The following is a 12,502-nucleotide window of genomic DNA, read 5'->3' as shown; positions in this document are numbered from 1 at the left end:
GTGTCACCTGGAACTCCTTTAATCCCACTGGACAAAAATTGGGTAGAAGTAATTTTAAAAATTGCTGCATATCAGTCTAGTTTACACAACAAATATTTCCATATGGGCAGGAGCCAGTTTTCTGGTATTTGGAGGACAGGCCAGATCTCAGAGTGGTCTTTTAACTCAAAAACCAAATGTGGGGTGAGCTCATTCACTGGAACTTTGTTAAGGAGAATTCATTTCATTTCCTTGGCATAAATTAAGCTGTAGTGAGCGAGTGAAAGATTCCACCACCTTTCACTGAGATGGTAAATTGAGCTCTGCAGTGGAGGTCAGAAAGAGACCTGGGCCCTCTGGAGAATGTGGAGGAAGTGGGACCCGATGGCGTGTGTTGGTTTCCTGGCTGGAAGCCAGGGAGAATCAAACAAGTGGCCAGTGAAACTGCAGGCCTACATCCTTCAGTGGGAGAAGAGCTAGTGAGAATCTCTGGATCCTGCCCAGGCTGCAGTGGGGGAAAGAGGAGAAGGGAGAGACTTGTCTACAGGAGAAGGAGGTGTGCCTACATCACAGCCCTCTTCTCGGACTGGAGACACCCCTACCAAGGGCAAGGAGTAGTCCTGGGGGCCCCTCTGTCCCTGGTGAGTGCAGGCTGGCTTCTGGGGCCTCCAGGCAAGGAAGAGCCTCCATTGCCAGCTCCTCTGCATGTTGAACCCTTTGAATGTGGATGTGCCATGGGCTTTCTCCTCAGACTTCTGGGGTCCTCAGAGTCCCCATCTCTCAGAGCAGCTTCCAACTCCCACATCTGTAGTCAGTTGCCATCTGTGTAACGCCAAAACTCCTCAGCCGCTGCTCAGCCCAGACCATTCTCCTGTGAGCTATACTCCAAAACCCAGCAGCTTACTGTACCTCTCCACACCTTTAGGTACCCCCACATCCTATCTGAATCCAAACTAGATATCTGAACGCTCACACAAGCCCTGTGTCCTCTCAGAATATGCCACCAACACCCTTTCACTCACCTGCCTCAGAAACCAGAAATTCAACCCCATCACAACCACATCCAATTAGTCACATCATCATATAGACTTCATTTCCTTACAGTCGCAAATTTATTTTTCCCTCTCCGTTCCCACCACCACTGAATTAATTCAGTCCCTCACCCTTCATTTCCCGGAGTCGTGCACCACCTCCAACTATCAATAGTGACCCTGCTGCCAATCTTTTTCCTCCAATGAGTTCTCCATGTGCTCGCAGAATGAGCTTTCAGAAATGCATATATAATCCCATTACTCCCCTGCTTAATAACCTTTGATGTGGCCTAAAACAAAGTCAAAAGGCAAATGATAAAATGGGAGGAAATATATGCATCACATATGATAAAGAGTTAACATCCCTAATATATTCAGAGTGCCCATACATTGGTGAGAAGACAAACAGAAAAATGGGCAAAGGCTATAAACAGGCCTTTCATCCACTAGGAATGAAATGATCAACAAACCTATGATAAGAACCTACTGTATAGCACAGGGAACTCTACTCAATACTCTATAATGGCCTATATGGGAAAAGAATCTAAAAAAACAAAGAGTGGACATATGTATATGTATAATTGATTCACTTTGCTGTACACCTGAAACTAACACAACATTGTAAATCAACTATATTCCAATAAAAATAAAAACCTATGAAAAATGTGTGAGCTCTCATCGTCAAGCAAACGCAAATCAAAAGAACAATGAGATTCTACTTTTTTACCTTATAAGATTGGCACAAATTAAGTTTGAGAACATCTAGGAAGATGTGAAGAGGGTGTGAGGACTTATGCATTCTCATATATTTCTACAACCTTTATGAAAAGTAGTCTGCCAGGATACCTGCACCTGTATCTGCCTGTACCAGATGCCAGGATACGTTCAAATTTAAAAAGGAATGGAACATTCGGGGCAGCTATCACACCTAGAACTCTTTCCAACTAAAAGAAAAGTACCAATATGTAAGAATATTGGTATATGAATGTTTATTACAGCACTGTTTGTAACAGCAGAAAAACTAGAAACAACCTGAATGACCTTCAATAGAAAAAAAAGTTAAATAAAATACATTCATATTATGGAACAATATTATGCAGCCATTTAAAAGAAATGAATGATCAAAATGTATTATCATGGAAGGGTATCCATAATGTATTATTAAGTTTTAAAAAGGCAGGTTACAAAGCAATGTGTATAGCCTTATCTTGTATTTGTGAAAATTAAGCAGTCATATATTTGCACATATTTATTTTATAATCAAGATGTGAAAGAATGTATACCACGGGGGAAACGGAGGTGGAGGCTAGAAGAAGAGATTTTTTAAATATAGCTCTGATTGTTTAACACTCATTTCTCCTCATCCCAGGACCCTGTGCATTTTCTTCACAGCATGCCATCATCACAGTCCATAACGAATTTCTTATGTTTATTTCTAACATGGCTTTGTCTATCTCTTTCTAATAGAATATAAATTTTGTGAGAACAGAGACCCATACCCATCTTGGTAACCACTAACTCCTCATCTTACAGGGCCTGGCACTTAAGTCGTATCTTACAGGGCCTGGCATTTAAAAATACTTATTGATTCCATATATATGTGTTAGCATACGGTATTTGTTTTTCTCTTTCTGATACTCCAATAAAGATTTTAAAAATAAATAAAATAAAGTTAATAAGCTAAAAAATACTTATTGAATTGGTTTATTAATTAATAATTCAATGGTTTCTGTAATTAAAAAAAGAAATTAAAAGGTCAAACTCCTATAATGGCTATTTACAGTTTCTGGAATAAAAGCTTGAAGCACATTCATTCATCATCAGCTTCCTGGCTTTCTCTGCAGCTTCATCTCCCTGCTCCCCTCACCATGGCCCCCCATTCTGCCCCAGGAGTTCTTCTCTTCAAGGCTAAGATTCCTTGAGGGCAGGGACCATGTCTTACTAGATTTTGGATCCCTATGCCTTAATACAGTGCCCAGTATGTTATAGTTCCTCAGGGAATGTTTGTTAAATGATCACTTCAATTGCAGACGGGGGAGGAGGGGAATTAATGAAATGGCTTAGACCTGAAGGAGGGGGTCCCCTCTCAGTGGGAGCTGCCTTGCCTTACAAGCTCTGGGACCTTGGGAAAATCACTTATAAAATGGATATAACTACAACATTAACCCCTTTACAGGGTTATTAGTACCCAGTGAGATAGCAGGCGTGAATGTATAGTGTAAACTTTAAAGAACTGTACATATATTGTTATTTTTCTTAGATAGATATAGATAGATAGGCTTAATGTCACATTTATTTCTCTAAATCAAATTTAATCTGTACCAGATGCCACTGAATAGCAAAAAATTCAATTTCATTATTGTTGGTGTTTCCTTCCACTGCCCCCAGCATCATTCAGAAGTGCCAAGCACCTTTCCCTGGTCTTCATATTTAAAGAGGGCCCTCTCACCTCCAGCTCCTACAGCTCACTGTGAATATGCTTATGGTCCAAGCCCAGGAGGTCCTCATGTAGACAGGAGACCCTGTGCTTCCATGCCAATCTGGGACATGCAGTTTTGCCCCGGCTGGGAGCTCTGGCATCTGGAGGCCAAACTGACCAGGTGGACCATGAAGCTTTCCCTTCTAGGATCCTGGCAGCACCGTGAGGAGCCAGGATGCTGTTCGTAGCTCAAGAACCCATAGACTGGCACCCATTGGCAGCTTCGGAAATAGTTCTTCCTTTCCCAAGTTGACCACCATCTCCACCCTGCCAGCATGCTTCTCTCCCTCTCTGAACAAATGTAGCACAATCTCCTCACAGAGAAGTCTCCAAGCAACTTCTAAGATCCCTGAGACAAGGGAACACAAAGATCTGGTTACCTTCCTAAAACCAAAAGAAGGACAGAGCAAACATTAACAGCCCTTGAAATTAGTCTGACACCTCATCATTATTAAAACAATAATCAGGATAGAGGAATAATAGGAAACCTACTATAATGCAGTTGACTACAATTCCTGTGAAAGATTTCTCTTAAATGACTCACAAAACTATAGCTTAAGAATTTGAAAAGGACCCTTGAGAGGGCTCACCTAGTTCAAAACATAAAGTAGGGCTTCCCTGGTGGCGCAGTCGTTGAGAGTCTGCCTGCCAATGCAGGGGACACAGGTTCGTACTCCGGTCCGGGAGGATCCCGCATGCCGCGGAGGGGCTGGGCCCGTGAGTCATGGTCGCTAAGCCTGCGCGTCTGGAGCCTGTGCTCCGCAACAGGAGAGGCCACAACAGTGAGAGGCCCGCGTAATGCAAAAAAAAAAAAAAGAATGCACTTTTCTTTACCCCTCACTTATACTTAAGCTTGCTGTGCCAGCTTTTCTGTAGGCGATTCTGTGATACATCTCTGCTCTCAGTGAATTGTGGTATGTTCATCAGCACCCCAAGAATTCTCAGTCAAGATGTGCTATCTTTGATAGTAGAGGCCCCTGCTTAAAGAATGAGTTATCCAGTGGCTCCCCTGCCTTGGGATCTCATGCAAAGCTGTGTCACCTGCTTTAGTGCATAGAATTCCTTTCACGATGATGTATCACCACTTTTCTAATATCCAAGGTTATCGCTGTTTGCTATAGGTTCAAGGTGCTTTTTTCCATGTCACATCATCCCATAGGTACAAATAGGAAGTTGTAATAAACCAATTGAATTTGGATGTCCTGGAACCAGACCTTAAATGATTCAGAGTAAAATCTGTGAACAGCTCCCTAGCCCATTGTCCAGTGTGCATACTGTTGCCACAATGTCTCAGCCATGTGACCTTGGCCAAGACACAATCCGGTCATACTTCAGATGCCTTATCTACAAAACAGGAGAGTAACTCCACACAGCTTAAAGCTAAGTAGCTAGACCAAAAGCCTGCAGAATCAACTACATTATCCTGTATATGATAATAATTTCACAGATGTAATCTCATAAGATGCCTTCCAGTTCTAAAATCTAACATATCATTTACTGGTGACTTGTGTTTTGCTTTGAGTCTTAGTTTGCTCTTGCATAAAACAAAAATAATAATCCCTGCTTGAATCACAAGATTATTGTAAAAAGGATTATATAAAACAAACTATGCAAATATATTTTGAAAAGTACAAAGTGTTTTTTTTAATTGAAGTATAGTTGACTTACAATATTATATTAGTTTCAGGTGTTGCAACATAGTGATTCAATATTTTTATAGATTATACTTGATATAAAATTATTATAAAATATTGACTGTATTCCCAATGCTGTACATTACATCCTTGTAATTTATTTATTTTATACCTAGTTGTTTGTACTTCCTAATCCCCTTCACCTATTTTGCCCTTCCTCCCACCCCTCCAGCCCCTGCTGGTAACCACTAGCTTGTTATCTGTATCTGTGAGTCTGTTTCTGTTTTGTTATAATTGTTCATTTATTTTATTTTTTTAATTCCACAGATAAGTGAAAAAATACAGTATTTGTCTTTCTTGCTCTGACTTATTTCACTGAGCAGTTCCATCTATAATGTCACAAATGGCAAAATTTCATTATTTTTTACGGCTGAGGAATATTCCATTGTGTGTGCATTTGTATGTGTGTTTGTATATATATGTATATATACCATATCTTCTTTTTATTAATTTTTATTGGAGTATAGTTGATTTACAACATTATGTTAGTTTCTGCTGTACAGCAAAGTGAATCTATTATACATATATCCATTCTTTTTTAGATTCTTTTCCCATATAGGTCATTACAGAGTACTGAATAAAGCTCCCTGTGCTATACAGTAGGTTCTTATTAGTTATCTATTTTATATATATAAAGGTGTGTATATATCTTCTTTATTCACTCACCTGTTGATGGACACTTAGGTTGCTCTTTATCCTGGCTATTGTACATAATGCTGCTATGAATATTAGAATGCATATATCTTTTCAAATTAGTGGGGTTTTTTTTTCTCCAGATAAATACCCAGGATAGGAATTGCTGAATCATCTGGTAGTTCTATAGTTCTTTTTTTTTTTTGGCCATGCCACGCAGCATGCGGGCTCTTTGTTCCCTGACCAGGGATTGAACCTGTGCCCCCTGAATTGGATGCACAGGGTCTTAACCACTGGACCACCAGGGAAGTACCCTCCATACAGTTTTCCATAGTGACTGTACCAATTTACATTTCCACCAACAGTGCATGAGGGGTTCTTTTTCTCCACATCCTTGTCAACACATTTTATTTCTTGTCTTTTTGATGATAGCCATTCTGACAGGTATGAGGTATGTCATTGTGGTTTTGATTTGCATTTCCGTGATGACTAGTGATGTTGAACAACTTTTCATGTGCCTGTCATCCATCTGTGTGCCTTCTTTGGAAAAATACCTATTCAGGTCCTCTGCTAGTTTTATAATCTGATCATTTTGGGGTTTTAAAATATTAAATTGTATGAGTTCTTTATATATTTTGGATGTTAACTCCTTATAAGACATATAGTTTGCAAATATCTTCTCCCATTCAGTAGGTTGCCTTTTCAGTTTGTTGAAGGTTTCCTTCACTATGCAAAAGCTTTTATATTTGATTAAGTCCCACTTGTTTATTTTTGCTAGTTTCCCTTTCTTAAGGAGACAGATCCAAAAAACAATTATTGCTAAGACCAGTGTCAAGGAGTGTACTGCCTATGTTTTCTTCTAGGAGTTTTATGGTTTTGGGTCTTACATTTAGGTCTTTAATCTATTTTGAGTTTATTTTTGTATATGGTGTGAGAAATATTCTAGTTTCATTCTATTACATACAGCTGTCCAATTTTCCCAACACCACTTATTGAAGAAACTGTTTTTACCCATTGTATATCCTTGCCTTTTTGTCATAGATTAATTTACCATATTAGTGTGGGTTCATTTCTGCAATCTCTCTTCTGTTCCATTATCTATGTGTCTGTTTTTGTACCAGTACCATATTATTTTGTCGCTTTGTAGCTTTGTATTGTAGCATAGTCTAAAGACAGAGAGCTTGATATCTCCAGCTTTGTTCATTTTTCTCAAGACTGCTTTGGCTATTCAGGGTCTTTTGTGGTTCCATACAAATTTTAAGATTTTTTGCTCTAATTCTGTGAAAAATGTCATGGAATTACATTGACTCTGTAGATTTCCTTGGGTGGTATGGACATTTTAACAATATTAATTCTTCCAATTCTTGAGCATGGGATATCTTTCCATCAATTTGTATCATCTTCAATTTCCTTTTTTTTTCTTAACCTTTTACAATTTTTATTTTATATTAGACTATAGTCGATTTACAATCTTGTGTTAATTTCAGATGTACAGTAAATAATTCAGTTATATGTATACATATATCTATCCTTTTTCAAATTCTTTTCCCATTTAGGTTATTACAGAATATTGAGCAGATTTCCTTGTGCTATATAGTAGGTCCTTCTTGGTTATCTATACATCTTCAGTTCCCTTCATCAATGTTTTATAGTTTTCAAAGTACAGGTCTTTCACTTCCTTGGCTAATATTATTTCTAGGGATTTTAATTCTTTTTGATTCTATTGTAAATGGGATTATTTTCTTGATTTCTCTTCGATCATTAGTGTATAGATATGCTACAGGTTTCTGTATATTAATCTCGTATCCTCCAAACTTACTGAATTCATTTATTAGCTCTAATAGTTTTTTGGTGTAGTCTTTAGGGTGTTCTATATATAGTATCATATCATCTACAGATAGTGAGTTTTACTTCTTCCCTTCCAATTTAAATGACTTTCATTTCTTTTTCCTGTCTGATTGCTATGGTTAGGACTCCAAAACTGTGTTAAATAGAAATGGTGAAAGTTGACATCCTTGTCTTGTTCTCGATCTTAGAGGAAAAGCTTTCAGCTTTCCACCATTGAATATGATGTTAGCTGTGGATTTGTCATAAATGGCCTTTTTAATGTTAAGATATGTTCCCTCTATACTGACTTTGTTGAGAATTTTTATCATGAATGGGTGTTGAATTTTGTCAAATGCTTTTTCTGCATCTATTGAGAGGATCATGTGATTTTTTAATTCTTTGTATTGTTAATGTGGTGTATCATGTTGACTGATTTGTGGATATTGAACCATCCTTTCATCCCTAGAATAAATCCCACTTGAACATGATATATGATCCTTTTTATGTATTGATGAATTCAGTTTGCTAATATTTTATTGAGGATTTTTTCAATTATGATCATCAGGAATATTGGCCTGTAATTTTCCTTTTTTGTGTCTTTGTCTGGTTTGGGTATCAGGGTGATGCTGACCACATAGAATGAATTTGGAAGTGTTCCCTCCTCTTCAATTTTTTTGAATAGTTTGAGAAGGACAGGTATTAATTCTTTTTTAAATGTTTGGTAGAATTCCCCTGTGAAACTGTCTAGTCCGGAATTTCTTTTGGGGGATTTTTTCTTTTTATTACTGATTCAATTTCATTACTAATAATCAGTCTGTTCAGATTATCTATTTCTTCCTGATTTTGTTTTGGACAGTTGTATGTTTCTACGAATTTACCCATTTTTTTCTAGGTTGTCCATGGCCATAATTATTTTCATATAACTGGACTTCAAACCATTTGTATTATTTACATAATTATTTCTTGGTCAAAAGACATGAACTATCAAACAAAGTAGTTAAGTAACTTTAGACATCTCCATTAACCCCATACAATTTTATTTAAAGCTAGAGAGAGAAGAAATTGTACTCAATTATTCCATTCTTTCCCTGGACTATAGGATGGTCTAACTCTAAGGTTTTCATCTATGGTAAGGAAATTATTTATAATCTATATCTTCTTACTTCAGTGTATACGCTCTATCATACTTACTTCCTTTAGTCTGAAATTTGGGTGCAAAATTAGGTGACATTCAAATCTGGACTATATTAAATACCTTTCTGTTTGATTGAGTCAGATTTGTAAACAAATGACTTTCCTAAAAACATGAAGTCATATAAAATCTTTTACTGTTAATGCCTTGTTCTCTCCTGACACCATAAATAAACCTCATTTCCCCTCAAGGATTAGTGAGAAAAGCACATTTTGAAAAATCTCTCTTTCTGCAAAGATATTAGGTAATTGCTACCCGCTGCCTTGTACTTTCTTCCCTTTAGTTCCTAATGAAGAAAGTAAACAATGTTTCAAGTCAAGTGTGTCTTGGAGCTCAGCATTTTAAGCAGACTTCTACTATCTTGGCATTTCTACAAGGCCTGTTACATGATTTACAGTGAAACTGGCTGTGGCGAGCAGCCTAATCTCTACCAATGCCATGTAAAATCAGTCTCGCAACATTTTAGCATTGTCTGCTATTGCTTCTGATCCACTCTCAAGTTTCCTTTCTAGCTTCCTATCATTTTTATTTGGCTACCCCAAGAGCCTCCTTACATTAGCCTGAGCATTCTAAATTCTTTCTTTTATTTACTTTTCTTTTCTTTGTTCTTTTAATGCACACTTATTGGGTCTGCTGTACACAGTTCACTGAACCCATTTCTGTGGGAAGTTCTAGAAGGACCAGGACATACTGGGTCCCAAGTGTCTTGCAGTAGCATAGAGCAAGCCCAATACTCCTACAAGGTTGAAAGTGACAAGAGATATAGACAAACAGTGAAATAATATTTGCAGCACAGAAGACTTTTTGGAATAGGCATCCTTTAGACTGAACAGTAAAAGATCAATATGATTTGGACCTGTGGGGATGGAAGAGGGAACATCAGACAAAAGAAGTGGTGTGGGCAAAGGCAGTGAAAACTCCCCCACATGTATGCAGGCCGGAGCAGTTCAGCCTGGCTAAATCATTAGGCACCTGGAGGGAAGTAAATTAAGGTTAGAAAGGTAGTTACCAGATCATGGGTATATGTGCTTAGTATTGTGATCATTCTATGTTACCAATGAACTTAGAAATCTATTCTCTCCCCTATTAAATTCTAGATTAAGTCTCTATGCTAGGTGGAGGGAAGAAAGGAGAGGGGAAGGGAGTAAAAAGGACAAGCAAGTCATGGCCTCTGCCTTCAAGGAATTTAATGGAGGAGAGAGACACGCAGAGATCCTTATAGCACAATGGGCCCTATTATCTACTGTGGGCCTTTGAACTAGTGTGAGAACACAATGTCTCCAAATGCTAAAACCCACCCAATTTTCATCTGTCCCCAATAGAGGAATACCACATGACATTTCTTCTGTGTATTTTGTTAGCAAGATCCTTTTCTCTTTTTCTTTCTCTCTCATGCCTATATGTTCCAGACAGAAAACAAAACTATGTAAAGCAAACTATTAGATTTGAAATTAAATTGAAAATAGTTGAAATTAAGTTGAAGTTAATGGGGGCTAATTTAATTTAATAGATTAAACTGAAAATAGTAGCACCTCTGGTGAACTGAAGATTCTGTCTAAAGTGTTTTTGATTCTTTTGAGACAATTATATATTCATTTACAGTTGTAAGAAATGATACAAAGATCCCATGTACCCTTTACCTAGATTCCCACAAAGGTAACCTCTTGAAAAACAAGATTTTTCACATCACAACCAGGATAGTTTCATTGATATAGTCAGAATACACTACATTTCCATCTCCACAAGGATCCCTCATGTTACCCTTTTATAGTCACACACACCTCCTGCTCCCACTCTCTCCTGAATGCCTGGCAATTCTTAAATTGCTCTCCATTTCTATAATGCTGTCATGTCACAAATGTTAAAGAAATAGAATCAGAGTATATGAGCTTTTAGGATTTTTTTTTTAAACCTCTGGATTATTCTCTGGAGATTTATCCAGATTACTGCATTTATCAATATTTTTGTTTCTTTTTATTGCTGAGTAGTATTCCATGATATAGATGTACCACAGTTTGTTTAACCATTCATCCATTTAAAGTTTGAATAAAGCTTATATAAACATTCATATACAGGTTTTTGTATAATCAAAATTTTTTATTTCTCTGGAATAAATGCCCAGGAGTACAATTGCCAGGTTATATGTTAGTTGTACGGCTATATTTTTAAGAAACTGCCAAACTATTTTTCAGAATGGCTGTACCATTTTACATTCCCACCATCAATGTATGAGTGATCCAGTTTCTCTGTAATTCTGTCAGCATTTAATATCACTATTTTTTATTTTAGCCACTTTGACAAGTAAGTAGAGATATCTCACTGTAATTTTAATTTACATTTCGCTAATGGCTAATGATGTTGAACATCTTCAATGTGCTTCTTTGATTATCTGTATATCCTCTTTGGTAAATGTCTCTTTGTGTCTTTTGCTCATTTTCCAGCTGGATCTTTTGGTGTTTTGTTTTGTTATTGTTGAGTTTTGAGATTTTTTTTTTTGCAACTTTATTTTGTACTTTCTATTCGCCATGTTTTTTTAAATAATATCTTTATTGGAGTATAATTGTTTTACAATGGTGTGTTAGTTTCTGCTCTATAACAAAGTGAATCAGCTATATACATACATATATCTCCATATCCCCTCCCTCTTGGATCTCCCTCCCACCCTCCCTATCCCACCCCTCTAGGTGGTCACATAGCACAGAGCTGATCTCCCTGTGTGATGCAGCTGCTTCCCACTAGCTATCTGTTTTACATTTCGTAGTGTATATATGCCAATGCTACTCTCTCACTTCGTCCCAGCTTACCTTTTTCCCACCCCGTGCCCTCAAGTTCATTCTCTACATCTGTATTCCTGTCCTGTCCCTAGGTTTGTTAGAACCTTTTTTTTTTTTTTTTTTTTAGATTCCATATATATGTGTTAGCACAGGGTATTTTGTTTTTCTCTTTCTGACTTACTTCACTCTGTATGACAGACTCTGGGTCTATCCACCTCACTACAAATATTGAGTTTTGAGATTTTTAAAAATATATTCTAGATACTAGTTCTTTGTCAGAAATATAGTTTGAAGATATTTTTCAGCCAATTTTTAGCTTATCTTTCATCCTCCTAACAGTCTTTCACAGAGCATAAGTTTTTAGTTTTGATGAAGTCCAATTTATCCGATTTGCCTTTTAAGGATCATGCTTTTGATGTCAAGTCTAAGAAGTTTTTGCCTAGCTTTAGTTTCCAGAGATTTCGTATATATTGTTTCTAAGCTTATTGGATGCTTATATTTTACACTTAAGTCTTTTTGAGTTAATTCTTATATAAACTGTGAGTCTTAGGGTGAGGTTTATTTCTGTGTGTCTGGATACCTACTTGCTCTGGCACCATCTGTTTTTGCATCTTTGTCAAAAACTTACTGGGGAATATCTATGTGGGTCTATTTCCAGGTTCTATATTTTATTCCATTTATTGATGTGTCTATCCCACAACTAATAGCACACAGTCATGATTACTGTAACTATACAATAAGTCTTGAAATTGGGTAGATTGATTCCTCCTACTGCGGTCTTCTTTTCAAGGAATTTACGCTATTCTAGTCACTTTGCCTTTCCATAAAATTTTAAAATAATGTTTTCTACAACTTCAAAAAATAATGCTGTCTTTGGTTAAGCTTATTGCTAA

This window comes from Mesoplodon bidens (assembly GCF_964165515.1).
Source record: "Mesoplodon bidens genome assembly, chromosome: 16".
In the NCBI taxonomy this organism is placed as follows: Eukaryota; Metazoa; Chordata; class Mammalia; order Artiodactyla; family Ziphiidae; genus Mesoplodon; species Mesoplodon bidens.
This window is presented reverse-complemented; position numbering follows the sequence as displayed.